Source organism: Geotrypetes seraphini, chromosome 14 (genome assembly GCF_902459505.1).
Source record: "Geotrypetes seraphini chromosome 14, aGeoSer1.1, whole genome shotgun sequence".
Classification (NCBI taxonomy): domain Eukaryota; kingdom Metazoa; phylum Chordata; class Amphibia; order Gymnophiona; family Dermophiidae; genus Geotrypetes; species Geotrypetes seraphini.
In genome coordinates this window covers 24,416,766-24,428,136 of record NC_047097.1, presented here as the reverse complement: position 1 = coordinate 24,428,136, position 11,371 = coordinate 24,416,766, and the positions used below count along the sequence as shown (strand labels likewise).

Here is an 11,371-nt window from a genome sequence, read left to right as displayed (position 1 = left end):
TCCACATGTATTACGAACCTCCAATCCTGGGCCCAATCTGTACAAATGAAACTGAATGAGTCCAAAACCAAACTCCTTTGGCTCGGCCCAATCTCAGATCATTTACCCACCTCCATCCCTCTACCTTCCGGCCCCACTCTTCATCTTGAATTTTCAAGCAAAGTCCTAGGCATCATCTTAGACTCCTCTCTCTCCTTCAACGATCACCTCAACTCCCTGGTAAAAAAATGCTTCTTTAGCCTCCATATGTTAAGAACAGTAAGATCTTGCTTTCATCACTCTCATTTCGCCATCCTCGTCCAATCCACCATCCTCTCTAGACTAGACTACTGCAACTCCATCTATATAAGCCTAACCAAGAAAAACCTCCATAGACTTCAGCTAATTCAGAACGCCGCTGCCAAGCTTATTTTCGCAAAAGGCAAGTTTGATCACGTTTCCCCACTCCTCTCCAAGCTTCACTGGCTCCCAGTATACTCCAGAGTCCTCTATAAATGTGCCTGCTTAGCCTTCAAGATTCTACATGGCATCCTTCCTCCCGTTATCCCACTCTTCTGGAACTCATCAAACCCGCTCTCTTCTAGACCCTCCCAAAAACTGAAACTATCTTTCCCATCTATAAAAGGTATATCCCGCGCAGGAAAACTTGGAACATCCCTCCCCTTTAGAACCACTGAACTCTGGAACAACCTCTCATCCCCGCTCAGAAATTCTAGCTCCTTCCAATCCTTCCGTAAACGCTTGAAAACTTGGCTCTTCTCAAAAATCTAATTCTACTCCCGTTCTCTAGTACCCTCCCCTCTCTATCCTCTCAGTCCCTCTCCTATATCCCTTCTTTGTAATTTCCTCTCCTCTTAACCTCTGTAAACCGTACCGAGCTCTGCGCATGCGGAGATGGTGCGGTATACAAACCTAATAGTTTACTTTAGTTTAGTTTAGTGGTGAAGAACCAACTTTCTTAGGAAGATAGTATATCCTATTTATAGGTGGAATTGAGTCCTGAGGAAATTTTTAATTTTCAATAAGGTATTTTTTAAACATGTCCAATGGAGAGGTAACTGAAGATTTTGGAAAATTCAAAATTCTAAGATTAAGTCTTTGGTTATGGTTTTCAAGTTGTTCAATTTCCTTTGAAAGAAAAGTATTTCTTTAGTAAATGTTGCAGTAAGATTTTGAAGTGAAGCAATTTCTTTATTGACTTGGTCAAACTTTGGTATCAGATTGAATATTACGCACAGAGACTGTAAGATCATCCAATTTACTCACTATCGTTGAGATCTCACTGGCAGTTTTAGTGGAAGCAGCTTCTAACTTCTGGAGCACTCGCCAAATGCCGTCTAAAGTCACCTTTGAGGAGTGGATATCATCCGCTCCTACCGCTGTTGATTCTCTGGCGCTCAAACCAGCGTGAGGCCCTCCTCTGTGTGAAGCTGTCGGACTCGTCAGGTCCTCAGAGCTCACGCTCTCAACGTCTGCTGACACCGGAATAGGTGGCAGTTGGGTTGCCGGAGGGGAGAGCGAGATCTCAAGTCCCACTGCTCCGGTGGCTCCTTCCATCGGAGTCATCGCTGGGTTCCTGCTCCCTTCAATATTGGCCAGAGAACTTGTAAAGAAGTGCTCCATCGACTTTTTTCCTGGTGTGGGAGGGTCCATCCGGACAAAACCCTAACGTTTGGTGTGAGGCATGTTTGGCAGACTAAAAGTCTGGGATAGTAAGGTAATAATTGTAAGAACTGACGGAGCTCAACTAAAAAGCTGTTATCACGCCGCCGCCATCTTGCTTCCTGCCCCTGGTGACCTTTCTCATGTGTGGTTTGTGGGTCTAAAATCTTGTATGTTAGGGCTTTGAGGAATGACAGTAGGTTTTCTATTTGTTTGGAGGATTGGTCTTTGAGATGGAGGGTTAGGTCTCCTAGGATTAGGTTGTAAGTTGCAGCTTAACATTTTATTATTATTGATAGTATTATTACAGCATTGCAAAACAGGATGTGCACAGATAGGGGTAAAAGGGAAACCATGCGAAGGGAAGGCCCTAGAACTCAACAAATGCTGCTACTTTTAATTTGCATCTTTTTATTAGAAAATCACCAATTAATATGAGCAAGCAAAATAAAAGTCTGCATGATATTCATCACTATTTAGCTGGTCAGGAATGGCCCCTGGCTGGCTAAATAGAACTAGGGCCCATGTGCTCAAAACTCACCGTGCCTTTAACGATCAACACTAAACTAGTTTTAAACAATTTAGCATTATAAGAACATAAAGATTGCCTTACTGGGTCAGACCGAAGGTCCATCAAGCACAGTATCCTGTTTCCAACAGTGGCCAACCCAGGTCCCAAGTAACTAATTAGATCCCAAGTAGCAAAACATATTCTATGCTGGTTATTGATTTTCCCCAAGTCCATCTCAATAATGGCCTACGGACTTCTCTGTTAGGAAATAATCCAAACCTTTTTTAAACCCTGCTCAGCTAACTGATTTCACCACATTCTCTGGCAGTTAATTCCAGAGTTTAATTACACGTTGTGTGAAGGAATGTTTTCTCCAATTTTTTTTAAATCTACTACTTAGTAGCTTCTTCACATTTCCCCTAATCCTAGTATTTTTGGAAAACATGAACAAGTACTCCACTCGGTATTTTATAGACCTCTATCATATCACCCCTGAGTCATTTCTTCTCCAAGCTGAAGAGCCCTAGCCACTGTAGCCTTTTCTCATAGGGATTCATCCCATCCCTTTAATCATTTTTATATCCCTTTTCTAAATGCACTATATCTTTTTTTGAGGTACGGAGACCAGAGCTGCACACAGTATTCGAGGTGCGGCCATACCATAGAGCGATATAAGAGCATTATAACATTTTCATCTTTGTTTTCCATTCCGTTCTTGATAACTCCTAACATTTGATGCCCAAAATGGCTAACTGTGATCTTCTCTGTGTTTGTAAATGGACTACAGAGAGCTCATCAGTATTAAAATGGGCACTCTGACGATTGCCCAGATGATGCACAACATGAAGAGCCAGCCTTTAAGGATCCAAAATTTGTGACAGGTCAGGAAATGATGGTAGCGTTGAAACATGTTTGTTAGAAGCTTATACAGGCAGGTCTGAGCTGCTGATTGCATGTGGAAGTTCATAAAAATGCTTTTATGGGATTGGGGTCCACATAATGTACGCATGTGTAATGAGCGTGTCTCGTGCATGCATATTAAAGAAAAAGCATATATATCTTGCGTTTTCACATTTGCATGCTTTGTTGTTAGCTCTTCGTCCCTTGCCTCTTAGGATGTGCGCAAAAGATGCACTACCAAAAGGCACGCCTATGGTTGACGCTCATTCATCGCTGCAATGTAGCTATTCTACATATGTGTAATTCACTTTCTCCTACAACTGATTGGATGGGGGGGAGGACCTCTGTTTAACTCATTTGCATGCAAAGTTGTTTGAACATCGATCACTGTATTAAGATCTGATGAGATACCAGCACCACAGCGACCCACGGGATTTTAATGGGCGATTTTAGAGCATCTGGCTCTAAGCTGGCTAACCACCAATATTCAATGGGCAATAGGGCTATCTCCAGCTGAATGTCCCAGTCACCGGCTATGTTGCGCAACACAGCTGTCTAATGCCAATATTCATTGGCTGATGGCTAAGTCTAGCAGCCAGATATACCCACATAAATAGCTGATCTATCTTTGACCACTATGCTTTAGCTAGTCAGCAGATGAATATTGGCTTGGCCGGCTATGTCAACTGTGGCTGAACTTAGAAGACCACAAATTCAATGCCAGGTTTGCCGCTAACCATGGCAAGTAGCCAAGCTGCCTCCCAAGGTCTGAATATTGGCCCTTGGGGAGACCTGTACGAGCTATCCGGTCTACCCAACAAAGTGGCCAGAGTTGAATCTCAAGCTTTGCATAATTTCATTATGAAATTAACATTCAGTGATTCTCCCTAAGACAAAAGAAGGCCAAGCATGCCTCTAATTTTAGCAGCTTTGTGAGACACATATTGTCTTCTAGATGGGTCAGTATCCTCTAATGACTGGGTTTCATCCCAATGGCAATCGAAATTCATCTGAACAAAGATTTCCAGTTTCAGCTTACCATGACATCTGAAAACTTGTTAATCAACAAAAACGCAGTCTTGCTCTCTGAGTTCTCTACTAGACAGAATTTGCAAAACTGACCCTAGAAGTTATAAAATCAGAAGGGAACTCTTCAATGTATTTATTCTATTGTGAACTGACTGAAGGTTTTACTCAGTATGAAAATATAAGTTTAGAGTTACCATATAGCTCCAGATAAAGGACGACAGATCGAGACATCGGGTTTTACTTGCATTGCTTTCATTGGAAGTAAAACCCAGAATTATAAAAGGGCAGTACTACTCTCCAGGATAGACCAATGCATGTGATCCTTCCATCGTAACCGTCGGAGATCATACAGATGTAATCCAGCCTCCTGAAATCCTTCACCTTGTTTGTATTTCTTTAGACAAACTTTGAATTATTCCTCTTGTTTTCCTAGCATTCTGAAATGTTGTTTGTCTTACTTGCTGTTTTCTAACCCTTTGCCTCTAATTGACCCTTAAGGTTATGTCCACTTCCGCCAACAGTATCCAGAGCTCTTTGAGAACATTCACACAGAGGCTGTGCGTAGCACGATTGAAGCTGGATACCCCGGCATTGAATCCAATCGAGACGAGTATGGCCGGGTGATCCTCCTCTTCGACATTGAGAACTGGGACTATGAAGAGATCACGTTTGATGAGGTGGGTCACTTGTTTGTTCTCGCCACTTCGTATGTCATTAAGGTGTCAATGTAAATAGCTTCGTTTCAGCTTCACCAGTCCCCTCCATTTATGTCCTTTCTGAGTTAATGTATAGATGTGATCAGGTAAATGGCAATGTGGTGTCACAACAGAAAAATATGGTTTAATGTGCCTAATATAATTCCGTATGCATCCTGTAGGACTCTTCGATCTAGTAATCAAAATCTCCTCATCATCCCCTCAATAAGAGAACTCTTCTACGACACTACTCGCACATCTATTTTCTCTGTTACAGCTCCCACTTTGTGGAATGCCCTTGCTGCCGATCTTCGTTTAGAAAACTCATTAGATACATTTAAAATCAAACTCAAAACTTTCCTATTTAAAGACGCCTATACCTTGTAAACCCTGATTTTAACAACCATTGTTCCTCTTTTGTAAAACCTCAATGACAATCAATATGCTTCTTTTGATGCAAACCCCCCCCCCCGTATCCAATTGTACTTCCTTTCCCATTTTGCCTCTCTTTATTTTTATTTTCCATCTCAATGTATTTATAAACTCTCCTCTCTCCTTGTTTCCCTTTCGTATCATGTACGTAAATGCGTAAGTGCTTCCCTCCTTTTAGCTTAGCCATGTTTTTATTTTAAGTTTATAATTTTTATATTTTATTTTATTGTTAACCATTTAGATACTTGTATGATAAACGGTATATCAAAAATAAAGAAACTTGAAGAAACTTGAATGTTACACTCACATCTCTGAGACGCATGCTTATTTTATGTTACCACAGGTTTTTGTCCACGGAGAAGACTTGGAAGCCTTTTTTAGGAGATTGATCCTGATATCATGCCAGCAGATTTTGGAGGCAACATGCTAAAATATGATGGTAAAATCATTGCTGACAAGCTCAGCTACCATCTTTTAATAGCCAAAATGTTTCCTATACCAATTTAGTGGCTTCACGTGCACTTCCAAAAAAATGTACATTTCATTCGCCACTCAAGAGTGAACCATATAGGCAGGAGGAAAAGCACTTGGTGTGATCATGTTGTGTCCTTACAGTTGGCTCTGGTGATGCAATAAAAACAAAAATAAAACTGGTAGTGCAGAGGTATCCCATGGAAGGCTGCACTGCTGAATTTGTCAAACTAGGCGACGAGTATCCCATGAAGGCTGAATTGTTGAATTTGTATGTATGAAAAGCTATTGTAAATATCCCAGGGACACAGAGGCTAAAATTGTATCTTGACCTGTCACATCTTCCCTACTGTTCCTCCCTTTTATGTGCTTTTTCTTAATAAATTGTAGTTCCTCCGTTTTTTTTCTATTGTTCTCATGTCTTAACCCCAACCAAGTATGTCATTCTTGGAAGTTCCATGTTTATTATTCATTGTTTGTTTCCTACTCATATTTACATTTTTAATGTACAACACTTTGTATTCCAGGAGACACGTTTTATCAAATTTTAATAAAGTATGAACTATGAAAGCATGTTATGGAAGGCATGGCCAGCCAACTGTAAGTATAAATTCTTTAAACAAGCATGCTTTATTTTATTAAATAATATTCATTTACTATCTGTAAAATTATACACAGAATAATATTATCTAATGATAGAATAATATGTTTTTGTATGAGGCCTGTATATACGAGTTATAAAGTTACAGCATTAGTGCATGTTAATATAAAAGAAAAAATAGATTAGGGCAAAGGGACAGATTACTTTTTTCTGGGTATAGATCTTAGAATTAAAGCAAGGACACTGCAGGAGGTTCATTCCCAGTTGTGGTGAACAGGGAGGGGCTGATGTGAGATTTTTCTAACTACATTAGCCAGTTGAGGAATTTTAAAGTATAATCTATAAAGGCAGATAGAGAAATTACAATTAAATTAAAGTACTGAAGAGTACAGGGAATTAATTTACAGATCATTATAGGCTCTAGAGGGATGTGGAGTACACAGCATAGCCCCTAATTATTAAACCATAAGGGCTGGCATTCTTTGAACATTCCAGCAGATCTGGGAGAGAGTGTAGGTTTTTGCCCTAAGTGACCATATAGTGTGCTAATTTAGCTGGATAGAAATATTGTTGTAGTAGATACGGGACTGGCTCTCCAGAATTAGGATAATACAATAGTTGAATAAATAATTTAGGATATCTTTTCCATGACCAGACAAATAGGCTTCCTGTACTAAAACGTTAAAGTAGTTTGTACACTTTTGGAAAAAAAAAAAAAGTGTGGAGAGCAAGAGGAGCGAGGAATAAAAATTGTTTTATTTCAGGTATATTTTTCAGGTATGTTAAAGGGATGTACTAATAGATTTACCCCATCCTTTCAAGCATTCAACGCATTTCAAGGTTCTGAGAGTTTGCACGAGTCAAATTCTAGATGTGTTACCTTAGAAATAGCCTGTTTAAACTAAAGGTGTAGAGATCTTTGCAATTCAATGCTTTAATGAGTGAAACAGAGCTCAAAGTAATCAGAAACAAGATTTAAATGGGTTTTTTTTGTGTGTATGTGTGTGATTGTATGTGCAAGTTCTAGTTACTTGTCTATGTCATAAATCCTTAGGAGTCTTATCTTGCTTCTCACTTAAACATACAGAATGATCAAGAAGGAGATTACGGACAGAACGGAGAAGGTTATCATGCTGCTGTACCGGGCTATGGTACGCCCTCACCTGGAATACTGCATCTAGCACTGGTCGCCATACATGAAGAAGGACATGGTACTACTCGAAAAGGCCAAAGGTAAGAAGAGTGGAATTATCCAAAAAGACAGATGTGCACTAAAAAAGTGTCCACAAACTTATCTGTAGATGTACAAATCTTGAATTCTTCCAATGTCATGATGGTACAATCAATGATTCAATGACTCGACATGTACATGTTTCGGCCAACGGGCCTGCCTCAGGAGTCTTAAGAATCATAAAACAAATGAGTAGCTGCTTGAAACGTGGACGCAACTCGTTTTGAAATAAGAAAGTCACGTGTCAAACCGTCTCAAAAAAAGTGTGGCGTCTCACGTGAATGATTGGAAGTGAAAACAGTGTCAATGATAGCTAACAGTGAAAGAATATTTTGTGCAGAAAAAGATTTATTCCAATAGAGATACCATGCTTATAAGAAAAAATACATCAGAAATATGCTGAGTTTTATGAATACAGAGTGGATTTAGAGACTGCTTCTGTGTGTGAGAGAAAAAGGACTGACTGTCTGCCTGCATGAATGCGTGTTTTTCTTGGGTGTGACCGATGGATGGGTCTGAAGAGAATTTAGCGAAGAGGAGATGGTCAAAAGCTCTAGAGAAGAGGATAAGGATTTTAACCTCTTATTTTTATAATATTTAGAAAATAACAATAATAGATGTTATGTAACCATGTCTTTCTGTAAATTGGTTGAAATACTGGTAAATAAGATGTGAAATGTCCCTCATAAATTGGAGTTACTGTAAAATATCTAGATTCTGTAGCTGGGGTCTTTTTCTTCCCTAACTACCTTAGTACATCTTATCATGTCTGTTGACCCTTAGGCTTCTGCCGAGGTCTTTTGTTTGTTACTCTTAAATACTGATAACCTAGATGTAATCTAGGTATGCCCAAGATTAGATATGATGGATGTAATCTTCCATAGGCTTTTGCTGACGCTGGTTAAGCCAACAGAACATGCTGACAATTATCAACTGTATGGCAGGGTTGACACTGAGCATAGTGTTAGATTAAACTTATCTTTTGACAGGTAAGCTCTTTGGAACAGGAACCTTCTACAGTGACAGTAGTTCATTCAAATAGAAAGTTTAATTTTCTCCTTTAGATATTAATGAATTTGCAATTTAATAGTTGGTCATTTGGAAATTGTATTAATGTGGTTTTGCCTCTGATTATGTTGTAGATGGTAGAAGATGAGGTCTGCAGATTGCATCAGGCAGACAGGGGACCTTTCCAGACTGCATACGTGAAATCTATGGACAGTCATATTTCTCTGACCTGTTATGACTCCAATCAAAAGGATTGTACAACTAAATATATTAAGGAATACAATCGCATATAATCAGTAAATATGTATCAAAAATGTATTGTAGGTGATATTTAATAGCAGGGAGTCATTCATGCCACATATACACGAACTGTTGACAAAACACCAACTGTATGAAAAATCATAATACAACGGAGAAAAATAAACCTCAGTTGTGAAAGACCGGGACTACACCTTCAGATGAGTGCATTTTTTTTCTCTTCTACTGTGATTCTATGCCCTACGCCTCCACAACCGTTTATACAAGTGAAGTTGAGCTGTAGCCCTCGCTAATATTTTAGTTAGTTTGGGATTCTGGTCACTTTTTTGACACGATCTAATGCATTGAACTTTGCTTACACTACTTATATTGAAGAAACTTTTGAAAAATATTTGATTCTGTATGAATGGAAATTATTTATTTATTGATATGTATACGAAGTTTTTTTTATAAACCAGTGATGATGTGAACAGGTTTAACTTCCAATCAAAAGGAAACATACATACCTTTAAAGCTTCACAAGACATCAAGCTAATGACTGTGGCTAACTCCTGATTTTGAGAGACTGTTGCGAATCTACTGTCAGAAGAGTTTGCTCAAGTTACCAGCCAATCCACACTTTCCTTTACATTTTCCTTGGTTTTATATTGTCAATTGTTGTCATATGTTTTATGATGCATTCTTGTTAAGAAATTTTGCTTTGTTTAGGTGTTAACGTTAGTTATGTAATTTATCTGGATTTTCACATTTTTCTCTTAATTGTGCAACTGTTGTATATATAATTTAACAAGCCTGTATTATGATAAACACTTGATTTATGATTACTTTAATCCCAAAAAATACACCTACACCAGGGGTCTCAAAGTCCCTCCTTGAGGGCCGCAATCCAGTCAGGTTTTCAGGATTTCCCCAATGAATATGCATGAGATCTATGTGCATGCATTGCTTTCAATGCATATTCATTGGGTCATGTTTATCTATTACACATATATTTGGGTTTCTTAGGAGTATCACTTTGCATTTATTTTACAATCTTAGTGCATTCAATTCTAGGTTGTTGTTGTTTTTTATTCATTGAGTTTTTAAACATTATTATTACTACATATAATAACAAGGAAAGGATATTACATGGAAATAAAAAAAAAATTAAAATAAAATAAAGTTCCTTATTACAAATCCTCTAGTCCACATAATGGGAAAGTAACCTGATCAGCAAGAAAATTAAAACATAATCATGATTGAACAAATCAACTATCAATGGTGCTTTCCTATTGAAGTCCGATGGATATTACTTTTTAGTTTCATGCAATTGCAAAAATTGTTCAAGCTGTATTGAATCCCAAAATGTATGTTTACAATCTTTACATTTCAAGATCCATTTACATGGAAACTTAAGCTAGAATGTAGCTTCCAAGGCTAATACTGTAGGTTTCAGATCCAAAAAAGCCTTCCTTTTCAACTGAGTTGTCCTGGTGCCATCTGGAAAAATGGAAACTCTATCTCCACAGCCTTTTACATGTTAGTTTTGATAATATGCTTTCATTATTAAAGATTTATCTCTTTCCCTTACACATGTCACCAGTAGGGTTGATCTTGTATGTATTGTATCCTGTGAATCTTCCAGGAAACCCATCAGATCAAATTCTATTGGTTCTAATTGATCTGTTCCCAGATCAGCAGAAATCTTTTTCTGCTGTGGGATATAGTAAGAATTTGTTATGGACAAAGTTTCTTGTGTCAGTCAATTTCAAAACTTCTTTAAAATAGTTATGTAACAAATATCTGATGTTAACAAATTAAGTTTTTGGAAAATTGAGTAGGTGTAGTTTCTTTGCCCTCAACATGTTTTCCATGAGTTCAAATTGAGTATGAATAAAATGTAAATCTGTAACAGATGAAGATGAAACTGTTTGCAAAGTTGTAATTTGGGATTCAGTTATTACAATATATTTCTCCAGACCTTTCAAATTATCATCCACATTTTCTAATTTATGCACTACTTCTTCTGAAAATGTAATATTTCAATTTACCACTGACTGCAATAACCCTTCCACGGTAGTATTAATCGCCCACAAATCTTATAAGGAAGCATCCTGAGGCTCTTCCCGGGACTTCTGTGCTAGTAAGGCCTTATTGTGAAGGGATAGAGCCTTAAGCATCTCCCCAAAGGTCCATAGGGAGGATGCTAATTGCGCAGGTGAACCTGTCAGAAGAGAAGTAGACCCAGTCATTGAGTCACTGTTACCTCGAGCTGTATTTGGAGAAGGAGGTGGAGCATGCTCTAAAGGGCTGAATGATGCCCCTGAAAAAGAGTCAGTGTTCACATTTTGACCAGTCACACCAGTTGCTACAAGGTGTCTATCCAGGGGGCCAGGTAAAATAGATGTCAAAACTTTAGCCCTCATTCTATTCTAGGTTACTATGCCAGATACTTCTGGATACAGGGAAATAGTCTAAGTTTAGTAATATTGAGGATCTCTTATTTTAGGGACATCTAGGGATTTTGATATGCCTTACATATCTAAGTTTAATCTTTTCTATTAGCTATAGTGTCTTTCTTTGCATTTTCCTGA

The 11,371-nt window shown here is 38.3% G+C and overlaps 1 long non-coding RNA gene across 1 annotated transcript; it reads left to right on the top strand.

Annotated features, from left to right (window-relative positions):
* The first annotated feature begins 2,770 nt into the window (after positions 1 to 2,770).
* On the top strand, positions 2,771 to 10,578 carry LOC117347980. Its single transcript, XR_004536878.1, has 5 exons — positions 2,771 to 4,779; positions 5,573 to 5,668; positions 6,228 to 6,300; positions 7,389 to 7,534; positions 8,675 to 10,578. It is a non-coding gene; the product is annotated as an uncharacterized LOC117347980 (long non-coding RNA).
* The last annotated feature ends 793 nt before the right edge of the window (positions 10,579 to 11,371 follow it).